The sequence below is a fragment of the Schistocerca gregaria genome, chromosome 2, assembly GCF_023897955.1.
Source record: "Schistocerca gregaria isolate iqSchGreg1 chromosome 2, iqSchGreg1.2, whole genome shotgun sequence".
Taxonomy (NCBI): domain Eukaryota; kingdom Metazoa; phylum Arthropoda; class Insecta; order Orthoptera; family Acrididae; genus Schistocerca; species Schistocerca gregaria.
In genome coordinates, this window is record NC_064921.1 from 868,876,587 (window position 1) to 868,889,578 (window position 12,992).

A 12,992-nucleotide genomic window follows, 5' to 3' on the forward strand; every position below is an offset into this window, starting at 1 on the left:
CATCGGCCAGTAGAGTGGTACCACGTGGACATCAGCCCTATCCAGTAAAGTGGCGCAAGACCGTGACATAGAACAGAGATTATGTTGAAAATAGGGTTTTTAACCAAAGAAAGGGGAATAATATGGTGTACTGGGAACTTGAATAAAACTAATCAAATTTAAGAAAAATATATTGACGCCACTCGTATATACGTCGGTGGGCCAGAGAGTTTTTTTATTGTAACCACCAGTATCCTTATTGATTTGATAGGGCAGGCCACAATATCGTCTGCCGTGTCAACCTCTTCACCTCAGAGGACCTCTTGCAGCGTACGTCCCCAATTATTTTTTGAATGATTCCCATCTCTGTCTTCTCCAACAGATGTTACCATTCGTAACTGCCTGTTCCTATCCCCACCGATTATAGGGAAAACCTCCTCATTTCATATTTTTCCCTTAATTTTTACCATCGTTCTATAGCATCATGGAATGTCAAACACTTCGATTCTCTTTTTTGTGGTTTTCCCACAATCCAATATTTACTTCCACACAATTCTGTGATGTAAAACTACACCCTCACAAATTTTTTCCTCAAGTTAATACCGATGCTTATCTCTAGTAGACTTCTTTTGGCCACCATCTTCGACGGCGCTAGTCTGCTTTTTATATTTTTTGCTTGCTTCGTCTGTCGTACATCATTTTGTTTCCTGTGTAGCAGAATTCCTTCACTTCAGCTTATACTTGGTGACCAATTCTGAGGTTAAGTTTTTAGCTAATCTCATTTCAGCTGTCCCTCATCGCTTCTGTCTTTCTTTGGTTTACCTCAAATTCATATTCTATACTCATTAGACCGTTCATACTGTTCAGCAGGTTCTAAAGCTATTCCTCAGGTTCAATGACGATCGCATTGTGATCAACGAATTTTATCACTGATATCTTATCACTCTAAATTTTAATCCCATACTCGAACCATTTTTTAAATATTGTCTTCAGTGCATCTTCGATGTTTAGATTGGACAGTAGGGATGAAATATAACGTTATTCTCTTGTGGTCTGGCACATTTTGTATGTTACCCGCCTTACGGGTATTTTGGTGAGTACGGCGAACATCTCGTGCCCTTTTACATGGTCGAACACTTTTTCTACTTCACCACTCCACTGAACATGTTTTGATTCCATTATCTGTCGCAACGTCAGCAATGCCTGTTTTGCCTCTTTTATGCCTGCACCTGTTCTAGAGCCAAATAGATCGTTATCTAATACGTCCTCAATTTTCTTTTCAATTCTTCTGCAAATTATTCTTACCAGCAATTTAAAAACCCAGGGCCATTAATCTGATTGTTCTGGAGATCTTGCACTTATCCGTCCTAGCTACTTCGATATTGTGCGGCTGATATTTTTCCGAAAGCGTTATGGTCTGTGTCCAGCCACGCTGATTCTACAAACCAACTTGAATAATAGTTTGGTTGACACTTACCGCAATGGTTTTAGAAATTCCGAAGGAATTTTATGTACGCCCTCCGTCTTATTTGTTCGAAAATCTTCCAAAGCTCTGAATCTAATACTGTATCCCTATCTTCGATAGCGTCTCCTATTTCTTGTTCTATTACGTCATAAGACTTGCTCACAGGCCAGCAATGTACTCTTTTCATTTGTCCACTCTTTCCTCTGCGTTTAACAGTAGAATTTATCTTAACGTTGACGCCAATAATTTTAATTTCACCAAAGGTTGTTTTGACTTTTCTGTGTACTGAATCAGCCCTTCCAGCATCAGTTTGTCATTTTTCCTGCACCCATTTCGCCTTGGCTTCCAGGCATCTCACATTTATTTCATTCCTAAGAGGCGCAGGTTTATACTGCTGTACTCCTATCTTTTCCTGAACATGTTTCCGTTTCTTTCTTTTTTCCATCGCTTGACATATTTCCTCTGTTACGTTTTCTTTGCATTTACCTTCCTTGTACCTGTACTTGTCTGTTCAACGTTTGTGATTGTCCTTTTTAGACATATCCACTCATCTTCAACTGAACTTATTTTTTTAGCATTCATTATCGCAGCGTCTACAGCCTTAGAGAGCTTTCAATGCACCGCACCATTCCTCAGTACTTTAGTATCTGACGTCTTTCTACGTTAATTCATTGATTCTAATAAGACATAATCACATATACATGTATCTCAAATATATTGCTCATTCGATATTTCGTAACCCTTAAAATATTGATTTACAGCCAATTGTTCCTGATTTCAATGTACTATCTTTAGGATCCACTACCGTTTGCATATCTTCGTCCTTCAAGTTTCAGTTTATTAACTCTTGTATTAGATGCACTTCTGAAAGCTAGAAAATTCTATAGGAGTTCACTGTTCGACTTACTGTCGTTTACTCTTCCACTGCACCAGTTCGTGAGTACGAATTCGAAAGGACAACTTTGAGTCATTAGAAACGTGACATTCATTTAGTTTTCTGTTGCTCTGGAAGAAGCGATTCACTTAATGCTGGAACGACTTCTTAATTAAAACTTCATTCTAGATTCTCGTCAAATACACATAAAACTTCTTTCGTTAACTGAATTGCTGCTGCGGCACGGGACACTGAGAAAGACTTAATTGCTTCCCTTACCTCGTTAGTGTCTTTTTTTTAATTTTTTCCATGAGTACCGGGTTTTATATTCTTCTCTCTTCTTTCCTTCCTTTCTTTTCTACATTTTTCCGTAGATTGTTTAACAACTGATATTAAAAAATATCAACAGGGCAAAACATATCTACATGTACATCTATATACATAATTCCTTAAGTCACCGTATGTTGCGTGGCGGAGGGTACCCTGTACCACTAGTAGTCATTTCCTATTCTGTTTCGTTAGCAAACAGAGCTAGCGGAAAACGATTGTCTATATGCCTCCGTACGTTCAGCCTCAAATGCCGGTTCTCTAAATTTTCCCAATAGTGTTCTTCGAAAAGAGCTTCCCCATCGCCTTCTCTCCAGTGATTCGCATTTGAGTTCTCGGAGCATCTCCATAACAGCTGCTGTCCGAACCGACCGGAAACAAACCTAGCAGTCTGCCTCTGAATCACCATGATGTTTTTTCTTCAATACAACCTGCTGCCGATCCCAAACTTTTGAACAGTACTCAACTGTGGGACGCACCAGTTTTCCATATGCGGTCTCCTCACAGACAAACCACACTTACCCAAAATTCTTCCAATAAAACGAAATCGATCTCTCACCTTTCCTACTACAGTCCCTACGTGCTCATTCCATTTCATTTTGATTTACAACGTTACGCATATATATATATATATATATATATATATATATATATATATATATATATATATATATATATATATATATATATATATTATCTTACATTTTTCTGCATTTACTGCTAGCTGCCTTTCATTACACCAAACAGAAATTTTATCTAAAAGGTATCCTCCTAACAGTCTCTCAACACCTGAGCTCTGTTAGCAAACAGTTGCAGACTGTTGCTTACCTTGTCAGTCAGATAATTTATGTATGTAGGAAATAATAGCGGTCATATCAGTCTTCCGTGGGACACTCCTGACGATAGCCTTATTCATGATGGACACTCACCGTCGTGGAGATAGTGCTGGATTCTGTTACTTAAGAAGTCTTAGAGCCTCATACATATCTGGAAACCTGTTCCGTATGTACCTTCTTAATCAGTCGGCATTGTGGCACTGTGTCAAATGCTTTTCGGAAATCTTGGAACGTAGAATCCGTCTGTTGTCCTTGATCCATAGTTTCCAGGTTATCATGTGAGAAAAGGGTAAGTGGAGTTTCGCACGAGCGATGCTTTCTAAAACAGTGCTCATTCTTGGTTAGGAGCTTTTCCCTTTCAAGAAAATTTCTTATATTCGAATTGAGAACATGCTCAGGGATCCTGCAGCAAACCGATGTTTAGGACATTGGTCTGTTATTTTGCAGGCTCCGCTCTTTTACACTTATTATACACAGGAGTCACCAGTGCCTTTTTCCAGTCGCCTGCAATTTTGCGCTGGGCGAGAGATGCGCGATAAATGCAAACAAATACAGACCCCCTATTTTGTTCCACTTTTGCGAAACTTATTTCTGCGTTCACAGATAGAATGGTTAGTATTCTTCTTTTGTTTTCACTACAGAAAAAAAGGAAAAGCTGCAACCACCCTAAAGGTTGGTTTGAGCCCACAATGCTCATACAGTCATGGTGAGCAAGGAAGTAAGACGTGGCCTCCAGCCAGTTACAGAACCTACAGTTTATCGTTGACACGAAGTACGAACCACGGTGCAACTAGGACATTTTTCACAATAACACCATTGCCAGACGTTGTAAATCGTTTGTGGCCGATATTGAGTAACGAGCACTCTGCCGCGCGGGGTAGCCGCTCGGTTTAGGGCGTCGTGTCGCGGTCAGCGTGGCTCCCCTCGTCGGAGGGTGTGTGTGTGTGTGTGTGTGTGTTGTCCTTGCCGTAAGTTAGTTTAAGCTAGATTAAATAGTGCGTAAGATTAGGGATCGATGACCTCAGCAGTTTGGTCCCATAAGACCTTACCACAAATGTTCAAATTTCGAGTACGCCGCGCGAGACTCGAAGTACCTTCTTGTTGCTTCCTGGAACGATTCTTTCTCGTACGTTTTCTTCCTCCACATAGTTCTTGATCCAGTCAATAGTCATTAATTTTCGTATTTGGCCAATGCTTTTCCCTCAGCTGACCAGAACCGGAGGAAACGTTTGGCCGCTCGCCTGTCTTCTTTCCTGCATGCTCGTGCCACAGTCTGCACACACAGTCACGACACTGCACTCATTTTCCGTATCTCGACTTCACGTGCGGCTGTCACCTGCCTGCAGCCTGCTGTTCAGTATGCGGCGGCAGTGTGCGGCGGCCACACGCCTGACCATTCTTGTATTCCTGAAGATGGGGTTATTGCCCGAAACCGGTCGTGCTACACCCAAGAAAACTGTACAACTTGCTGTTCATGTTGTATATTAATGATCTTGAAAACAACATTAATAATAAGGGCAGGCTTTTGGCAGATGATTCAGTTATCTATAATTAGGTACTGTCTGAGAGAAGCTATATAAATCTTCAGTCAGATCTTGATAACATTTCATCATGATGCAGAGATTGGCAACTTCTTCTAAATGTTCAGAAATGTAAAATTTTGCGCTTCACAAAACGAGAAAACGGAGTATCCTAGACTATAACACCAATGAGTCACTGCTGGAATCGGCCAACTCATACAAATACCTGGATGTAACACTCTGTAGGGATATATTTATGATCTTGAAAACAACAGTAATAGTAAGGGGGTGAAGTAGGTGGTACACTTCGGTTTATTGGTAGAATACTGGGAAAGTGCAGTCAGTCTACAAAAGAGATTCCTTACAAATCACTCGTGTGACCCATCCTGTAATGTTGTTCAAGTGTGTGGTACCCGTACCAGGTAGGACTTGGGGGATATTGAGCGTATACAGGGAAAGGCAGTACGAATGGTTCAAATGGCTCCGAACACTATGGGACTCAACTGCTTTGGTCATCAGTCCCCTAGAACTTAGAACTACTTAAACCTAACTAACCTAAGGCCATCACACACATCCATACCCGAGGCAGGATTCGAACCTGCGACCGTAGCAGTCGCACGGTTCCGGACTGCGAGCCTAGAACCGCGAGACCACCGCGGCAGTACGAATGGTTACAGGTTTGTTTAATCCGTGGGAGAGTGTCGCAGAGATACTGAGAGAACCGAAATGGCTGACTCTTGAAGATAGACGTGAACTATCCCCAGAAAGTATATAGACAAAGTTTCGAGAAAGGGTTTTAAATAATTACTCTAGGGACATATTGCAACTCCCTACGTATCGCCCACACAGGGATCGTGATGGTAAGATTAGAACAGTTACTGTACGCACAGAGGGGTTCTGACAATCATTCTTCTCGCTCTCCATACGAGAATGGAACAGGAAGAAACCCTAATAGTTGGTACAGTGGGACAACCCTCTGCCATACGTCTCACGGTGGTTTGCAGAGTATGGATGTAAACGTAGAATGAATAAATAAAACTATGTACAACTGCGGCGCTTAATTATCTGTTTCTACCGACTTCTCACCCAGACTGGTGGGTAGATGAATAATGATCATCAGTCCGGATGAGAAGTGCACACCTAGCTAAAGTGGACGTCCAGCTGAGGGAGACAATGATAATATTCTTGGGAACACTCTGGGCCTGACTCCCTAACATAGTCAACATAGAGCCCCCTGAAATCAGACCGTCACAGCTAGCTCTAAGAACATATCAGCCGGCCACTGTGGCCGAGCGGTTCTAGGCGCTTCAGTCCGGAACCACGCTGCTGCTACAGTCGCAGGTTCGAATCCTGCCTCAGGCATGGATGTGTGTGATGTAGGTAGGTTACTTAGGTTTAAGCAGTTCTAAGTCTAGGGGGATGACGATCTCAGATATTAAGTGCCAAAGCGCTTAGAGCCAAGTACATATCAAAAAATCCTAGACAACCCGGACCTCGCTATCCACGAAGATCTAACAGCTACAAACAGGTTTAAATCCAGGACAGCTTTCTGGAAAATCGGTGAAGAGCTCCAAGGCTTCAACTCAAAAACAACCTGGAAGGAACTATGGGCTGCATGTTCACACAAGAACTGCAATTTGGTGGACGAACCCAACAAGAAGACTGAAGGACTCAACCTCCCAAGAAAACTGCGGACAACTTTCGACCGCCTAAGAACAGGTGTCGGCAGATGCAAGCAACTAATGAAGTAATGAGTCCTGTCAGATAGCTCTAAATGTGAGTGTGGTGAAATCCAAGCAATGGACCATTTACTCGTGTGTGAAGTGTACGGATATGATGGTGATTTGAAAGACATACACAGACTCTGTGACTCGGCCTTAAAGTGGCTCGAAAGTATTTTTAATGTTGTATAGTATTATAAGAGCACCTGTAAATAGTATTCTTATCATAGTTGTATGAGTATGTTGTAATTAATGTTAAGAATTATTACCTTTGTATATGTCGTAGAGTAATAATGGACTCGATTTTGTTATATATAGCGATAGTATCGCTCCAAGCGGACAATAAGTTACACTTTTGAATTCGGTACTGGACGGCTGCGAGTAGTATCGTATATTGATTGATAACACAGCTTTTATAGAAGAGTGTAAGTAGTGCTATAAATAGCGGTGCCAACAAAAAATAAAACAACATTTATGTTTCTTTTGTTTCCTAAGGAACCTGGGAGGTATGGAACGTACATTACAGGGCAGTTTGTCTTCTTGTAACCTGAAAACATTTACTGAAGAATGTCGGTTTCCTTTAAAAACAAAAATAAAAGCTAGTAAAAAAAACAGAAGACCTGACCTTTTGCTGGAGGACGTAAACGTACACAACAAAATGAAGTTTTGTTCGCTACTCTTGCAGCCATATAAGTGAACGTACCGAGCGTTCGTTAAGTCTCGCGCGTGTCGCCTTGCTAAAGACTGGCAGCACATTCAAGTCTGCCCTGTATTATACGTGTTCCGTTTGCCTGCTCTGATAGGCCGCGGGTAGTAGCGTTGTGTGTGCATTGGAGCTGTTAGTTGTGCTATTGTCTAGTTCTTGTGTAATCTGAGTGTAGTGAGAATGTTTACTACTGCAGAGTGAGCGTTTTTAGTGGAAGAGGTTTTCGATGCAGGAAGAACTTTATGAAGCACGTCAGGTGGCAAAATCGCGTTTACCTGCATCGAGGTATCAATATAATGACACTGTACACGATTAATTCGCAAACCCCAGACAACAGGTTCAGTTCATGATGCGCCATGAATTGGTAGGCTCACAATTTTAACAGGACAGAAGCTTGACGACATTTCGGACATCATGTTTTGGAGACCAACAAAACCAGTGACGAGACTATCGTAAGAGGCTAAATCTCTTGCACGACAGCACATGAGGCCGTACAGTTACGCTGTGTGGCCCATGCGAAGTATTGCGAATGGTTTCAGCAATTTGTTAATCCACATGGAGATGGTGCTTTAAATAGAAACTTTTTTACTGATGAAACTTGGCTTCACCCAGCCAACTGCACTAATTCCCAAAATTCACGAATTTGGTCATCGTAAAATGCAGAGAAACCCCATTGCACGCAGAGAAAATCGGAGTGTGGGTTGTCATAACGCGAGCACGAATTTTCCGGCATTGTTGCTAGATCTGAACCACAAACGATGAGAATCTTTAATGTTGTCACCTTTTCAAGGCATTTACATTAACAAAAATACTCGTGGACTGGAAATTCAAGCGAAGTGTGAGAACATGCGAATCATTAGTCTTAGAAAGTATAGCGACAGAAATGTATGCTTTCATGCTTTAAATGGTGTCTTAGCATTTGCTTGCTTTCATACAGCGTAAGCTGCAAATAAACGCAAAATTTGCGAGTAATTCTTCATGAATATATTTCACGATCATTCATGTCTCTTGATATTTTACTAATGATTCGGACGTAAAAATGTAATATTTCGTAAATTAAGTAGAAAAATAATTGAAAACATGACATCCCGAACTCTTCTTCCTTGGAAGCATGTAATTAAAAACGAATATTAATCTTGTTGATGACTTTCTCTTCGCGAGGGGCGCTAGTGTCCCTCCAGCTGTCAAACGATAACAACTTTGACGGCAGTGAATGTCACGCTCTTATAATATATTGCACCATGCTCGTGCCGACTCGACAGATTGAGTACTCCTCTAATTTATATTCTCAGTGGAGTGAGTAGTTAGTGACCTAGAGTGTCCGATACATTTTGTCACTCGGCGTGTTTCCTTTCGAACGTGAAATTCGTGTATGACTCAAGCGGAGTCATTTGTAATTCGCCAGTTCCCGCCCACACGCTGCAGTTGCCAACGTAGAGCAAATCTCCTGCTTTTCAGAATGAGATTTTCACTGTGCAGCGAAGTGTGCGCCGTTATGAAACTTCCTGACAGATAAAACTCTGTGCTGCATCGAGGCTATGACAGAAGCAAAGCTGTGAGGACGGGGCGTGAGTCGTGCTTGGGTGGCTCAGTTGGTAGTGCCCTTGCTCGCGAAAGGCAAAGGTCCCGAGTTCGAGTCTCGGTCCGGCACAGAGTTTTAATCTGTCAGGAAGTTTCATATCAGCGCACACTCCGCTGCAGAGTGAAAATCTCATTCTGGAAACCTCCCCCAGGCTGTGGTTAAGCAATGTCTCCGCAATATCCTTTCATTCAGGAGTGCTAGTTCTACAAGATTCGCAGGAGAGCTTCTGTAAAGTTTCAAAGGTAGGAGACGAGGTACTGACAGAAGTAAAGCTGTGAGGAAGGGGTGTGAGTCGTGCTTGGGTAGCTCAGTTGGTAGAGGGCTTGCCCGCGAAAGGCAAAGGTCCCGAGTTCGAGTCTCGGTCCGCAACAGAGTTTTAATCTGCCACGAAGTTTCTCCTTCTTTTCGATTGTCCGTATTGTTCAGTGGGGGATTTAAGGGAGTTTGGCAGGTCGTCAGGACACACCACTTTTCCTCAAAGTCAGTCCTTACTGCCTTGTGCAGGTTTTATTGTTTCCGCTTCATGTAAACGAGTTATTTTAGCCTATCTTGTGTGCGTGTGTCCTCTGCGTATGTGGAGCACGTTTTACAGCTGTTTCTTAACTTGTGTTCCGTCCAGCGATAGCAGATAAGTCGCCGTGTCTTTTCCGTGACAATGCGGAGACCGGCGCCTTATCTGCCTTTAGTGGCCTATGTGTGGCAATGGCGTGGATTTAATTTGGGTTAAGAAAAACCAACAACGTCAGCTGCATTCAGGACTTGAAATGAATCCAAAGACAACACGTGAAAATGTGTGCTGGACCGGAACTTGAATCCGGATTTCCCGCTCAACGCGAGCTCTCGGCTCACCTCCTCGGCTGTCCTGGTCCGCTACCCATACATCTCATATTCCCATTCTGTCGTACGCAAGCATCGTCCACGCCTATTCTCCTATTGTTGGCAGTTGACCCTAATTACCACAGGACTTCGGGCGTAATATACTTTCACTCTGAAATAAGAGTCGTCACGCTCATTGGCCTTAGGAAATACACATGCGTGGTGTCTCTTCTGCCGGAAGTGTGTGTGTGTGTGTGTGTGTGTGTGTGTGTGTGTGTGTGTGTGTGAGTGAGTGAGTGAGTGAGTGAGTGTGTGCAATCATGTCTATGAGAGTGCAGGCTCTTACAATTATTTCATTGCAGATAGACACTACGTTCAAACTTCTGTGGGAATAAGGTGAGCTGCCACCTGAAGAAGAATGGACGGGGACATTATTTATGTAAGAGAGGTTGGGAATTTTGGTGAGATGGGAAGCGTGCCAGGATAGCCGAGGTGGTCAGGGAAACAAAGTGGGAAATCCGGGTGCGAGTCGCGGTTCGGTTCAAATGTTCACCTGACGTCATTGGATTCATCTCAAAGCCCAGATGCGGCTGATGTCGTTGGTTGCCGGCCGTGATGGCCGAGCGGTTCTAGGTGCTTCAGTCTGGAATCCCGCGACCGCTACGGTCGCAGGTTCGAATCCTGCCTCGGGCATAGATGTGTGTGATGTCCTTTGGTTAGTTAGGTATAAGTAGTTCTAAGTTCTAGGGGACTGCTGACCTCAGTCAGTAGTGCTCCCATAGTGCTCAGAGCCAATTGAACCATTTGTCGCTGGTTCCTCTTAATTCTTATAATTAACAGCTGCTGTTTCACATAGTGGTATCTGCTCTGTTGGAAATGTCTGACGCAACAACACCACACATGTATACTTAAGGGGGGAAAAAACAAAAAATCGACGCGACACAAAGTAATTATCCGAATGGTACGGAAATCGGTAGATCTGATGTTCACGTACAGACAAATGTGTACAATTACAGAAGAGTTGGATAATTTATTCAAGAAAACGAGTTTCACAAGTTGAGCAAGTCAACAACGCTTTCGTCTCCCTCTGGCCCTGATGCAAACTGTTAATCGTTTTGGTATTTTCTGTGCCGCGCGGAATGGCCGAGCGGTCAGAGGAGCTGTGTCACGGACTGCACGTCCCCTCCCGGCGGAGTTTCGAGTCCTGACTCGGGTATGGGTGTGTGCGTGTTGTTCTTAGGTAGTGTGTAAAACTAGGGACAAGTGGCCACAGCAGTTTGGTCCCTTATGAATTCACACACATTTGAACATTTTGGCATTTCCTGCTATCGTCGGATGTCCTCCTGAGGGATATCGTGCCATATCGTGTCCAACCGGCGCATTAGGTAGTCAAACTCTCGAGCTGGTTGGAGGGTCCAGCCTATAATACGCCAAATGTTCTCAGTTGTGGAGAGATCTGGCGACCTTGCTGGCCAAGGTAGGGTTTGGCAAGCGCGAAGACAAGCAACAGAAACTCTCTAAATATGCGTTCCGGCATTATCTTGCTGAAACGTAAGCCCATGATGGGTTGCCATGAAGGGCAACAAAACAGGGCGTAGCATATTGGCGACGTAAGGCGACTGTGCTGTAAGGGGGCTGCGGATGACAACAAAAGGGGTCCTGCTGTGAAAAGAAGTGGCACTCCAGATCATCACTCCTGGATGATGGCAGTGTGGTGGCGACAGGGATTCCGGTATCCCACTGCTGTCTGAAAAGTCTTCGCTAGTTATCGGGGCTCAGTTCGAACCGGAACTCACAGCTGAAGACACTTCCACTCCAGTCAATGAGAGTCTAGGCCGAAGACGTGATGATTCTGCATCAACGTACAGAAAAAATATCGAGCAAAGAGAACCCACTTAAATTGTGCATTCACAAGCAGTTGTATTCACAGCTTGACAGAGTAGCAACAAAAAAAAATTATGTGAAGTGGCTACATGACTAAGGACTTTTATGGTTGTGATGGAGTATCTAGCAGAATATTAAAGCACTGTGCTGCACATGCTAACCCTATATTTAGCCTTATTTGTAATTTTTCCTTTAGGAATGGTCAGTTTCCTGAGCGATTAAAGTACTCAGTAGTAAAGCCGCTTTATAGAAAGGGAGAAAGGGATAATGCAGACAATTTTAGACCTATTTCCATGCCATCAGTGTTTGCAAAAGTTATTGAAAGGGTAAATGATCAGTTTATGTCACACGATTTGCTATCAAATGTACAGTTCGGCTTTAGAAGTCGTTTAACAACTGGAAATCCTATATTCTCTTTTCTCTGTGAGGTACTGGATGGCCTAAACAAAAGGTTTCGAACGCTTGGTATGTTTTTTGATTTAACTAGGGCATCTGATTGTGTTGATCACAAAATATTGCTCCAGAAGTTGGATCATTGCAGAAAACGGGGAGCAGCCCACAGTTGGTTCACCTCTTACTTTAGAAACTGGCAGCAAAAGGTCATTATTCACAATGTTGATAACGACTGTGATGTGGAGGCTGAGTGGGGTACTGTTAAGTGGGGGGAGGGGGGGGTGCCCCAGGGGTCAGTGTTGGGGCCACTCCGGTTCCTTATTTATATAAATGATATGTTCTCTAGTATTACGGGTAACTCTAAAATGATGTTGTGTGCAACATTGGTTCGGTTTCAGATAGTGCAGTACATGACCTAAATTCATTGCTTGTACAAAATAAACTAACGCTAAATCACAGTATGACTCAGTTTTTACAGTTTCTAACACACAATTCAACAAAACCTGACGTTTTAATTTCACAGAACGGGCATATGATTAGTGAAACTGAAGAGTTCAAATTTCTAGGTGTTCAGATCGATAGTAAGCTGTCGCGGAAAGCCCACGTTCAGGATCTTGTTCAAAGACTAATACTGCCATTTTTACTATTAGAACGATATCAGAAGTGAGTAGACATTCTACACGAAAATTAGTCCATTTTACTTATTTTCATTCACTTATGTCGTATGGTATTATATTTTGGGGTAACTCTTCGGGCAATTAGTGGTGTAAGTTCAAGAATCTCTTGTCGACTCGGAAGAAGTCAAACCTGCATTTGGATCGGACTTCCTTAACTCTTGTGCATTTAGGTGTGCAGTATACTGCAGCATCCATTTTCAATAAGCTACCCC